This window comes from Bison bison, unplaced genomic scaffold (genome assembly GCF_000754665.1).
Source record: "Bison bison bison isolate TAMUID 2011002044 unplaced genomic scaffold, Bison_UMD1.0 scf7180017864198, whole genome shotgun sequence".
NCBI lineage: Eukaryota > Metazoa > Chordata > Mammalia > Artiodactyla > Bovidae > Bison > Bison bison.
In genome coordinates, this window is record NW_011494770.1 from 3782768 (window position 1) to 3785389 (window position 2622).

Here is a 2622-nt window from a genome sequence, read left to right on the forward strand (position 1 = left end):
TGACACAGCCATGAAATTAAAACACACTTACTCCTTGGAAGGGAAGTTATGACCAACCTAGATAGCATATTCAAAAGCAGAGACATTACTTTGCCAACAAAGGTCCATCTAGTCAAGGCTATGGTTTTTCCTGTGGTCATGTATGGATGTGAGAGTTGGACTGTGAAGAAGGCTGAGCGCCAAAGAATTGATGCTTTTGAACTGTGGTGTTGGAGAAGACTCTTGAGAGTCCCCTGGACTGCAAGGAGATCCAACCAGTCCATTCTGAAGGAGATCAGCCCTGGAATTTCTTTGGAAGGAATGATGCTAAAGCTGAAACTCCAGTACTTTGGCCACCTCATGTAAAGAGTTGACTCATTGGAAAAGACTCTGATGCTGGGAGAGATTGGGGGCATGAGGAGAAGGGGACGACAAAGGATGAGATGGCTGGATGGCATCACTGACTCGATGGATGTGAGTCTGAGTGAACTCTGGGAGTTGGTGATGGACAGGGAGGCCTGGTGTGCTGCGATTCATAGGGTCGCAAAGAGTCAGACACGACTGAGCGACTGAACTGAACTGAATCCTCTCCTAACTCAGATGATGTCTGCTGATAATTCATTCCAGAAATTTGCAATCCTATATCCTACAGTACTAAAAATTTTGGATCATTTCCCCAATAGAGAAACCAAGGCACAAATAGAGTAAGGGACTATTCCAAGAATGGCACATCTTACCCTATATGCAGCCTGATTAATAGTACTGATCCCTTGGAGTATTAGGGAAGCCCCATATGGCAGTAGTAGTAAAGATTCCACCTGTCAACTCAGGTTAGACAAAAGAGATGCGGGTTTGATCCCTGCTTTGGGAAGATCCCCTTTAGGAGGGCAAGGCAACCCATTCCACTATTCTTGCCTGGAGAATCCCATGGACAGAGGAACCTGGCAGCCCACACACAGTCTATAGGGTTGCAAACCATTGGACACAACAGAAGTGACTTAGCACGTACCTGGAGTATTCTTGAGAAGGATTCTGAGGCTGCAGCAGGGTATAAGTGTCGTGATTGATTAATGTCTGCCATGAGTGTAAATTGTTGTCATTCAGTTGCTCAGTCTTGTGTGAGTCTTTGCAACACCATGGACTGCAGCATGCCAGGCTTCCCTGTCCTTAACCATCTCCTAGAGTTTGCAAAAGGAAGCACATGTTTCCAATACTTTGCATCTTTAGTCTATTATTATTTTATTCGATCCAGGACCTGAATTTGGCTTCCCTGATAGCTCAGTTGGTAAAGCATCTGCCTGCAATGCAGGAGACTCTGGTTCGATTCCTGGGTCAGGAAGATCCGCTGGAGAAGGGAAAGGCTAGCCACTCCAGTATTCTTGGGCTTCCCGTGTGGCTCAGCTGGTAAAGAATTTGCCTGTAATGCAGGAGACCTGATTTTGATCCCTGGGTTGCGAAGATCCCCTGGGGAAGGGAAAGGCTATCCACTCCAGTATTCTTGCTTAGAGAATTCCATGCGACTGCAAAGAATCAGACAGGACCGAGAGACTTTCACTAACTTTAGCACAAGGGGTTTTTACATATCACAAACTCTCCATTAGAATATTCTTTTCAAGCACAGGCTGGGTGAATGTGTGTGTCCTTGAAGATAAATATGATAAAGAAAGCACTCTTGTTGTTCAGTCGCTAAGTCGAATCTGACTCTTCAACCCCATGAACTGCAGCACACCAGGCTTCCTTGTCCTAGACTATCTCCTGCAGTTTGCTCAAACTCATGTCCAGTGAATCAGTGATGTCATCCAACCATCTTACCCTCTGTCGTCCCCTTCTCTTCTTGCCCTCAATCTTTCTAAGCATCAGGGTCTTTTCCAAAGAGTTAGTTCTTCGCATCAGGTGGCCAAAGTATTGGAGCTTCACCTTCAGCATCAGTCCTTCCAGTGAATGTTCAGGGTTGATTTCCTTTAGGATTGACTGGTTTGATCTCCACTGATCCCCTTTAAAAGATTATTTCTCTTTTAAAACAAGTATTTTATTGGATTATAATTGATTTACAATGTTATTTCCACTGGACTTCCCTGGTGGCTCAGATGGTAAAGCGTCTCCCTACAACATGGGAGACCCAGGTTCAATCTCTTGGAGAAGGAAATGGCAACCCACTCCAGTATTCTTGCCTGGAAAACCCCATGGGCGAAGGAGCCTGGTAGGCTACAGTGCATGGGGTTCCAGAGAGTAGGACACTGACTTCACTTTCACTTTTTCACTTTCCACTGTACAGAAAAATGTATCAGTTGTATACACACATACTGTTGCTATTGTTCAGTTGAGCAAACTCAGGGAGATAGTGATGAACAGAGAAGCCTGGAGTGCTGCAGTTCATGGGGTCGCAAAGAATCCAACACAACTTAGCTTGACTGAACATCACATCCTACTCTTTTTTTAGATTCTATTCCCATGTAGTTCAATGCAGAGTATTAAATAGTTCCCTGTGCTATTCAGTAGGTTCTTATTAGTAATCTCTTCTATATATAGTAGTGTGTATATGTCAATCCCAACTCCCAGTTTATCCTTCCCCAATCCCTTTACCCGCTGGTTGCTGCTGCTGCTGCTAAGTCACTTCAGCCGTGTCCAACTCTGTGCGGCCCC

The 2622-nt window shown here is 45.0% G+C and overlaps 1 non-coding gene across 1 annotated transcript; it reads left to right on the forward strand.

The window, feature by feature from the left end:
- The first annotated feature begins 1246 nt into the window (after positions 1 to 1246).
- On the forward strand, positions 1247 to 1319 carry TRNAC-GCA. The gene has a single exon. It is a non-coding gene; the product is annotated as a tRNA-Cys (tRNA).
- The last annotated feature ends 1303 nt before the right edge of the window (positions 1320 to 2622 follow it).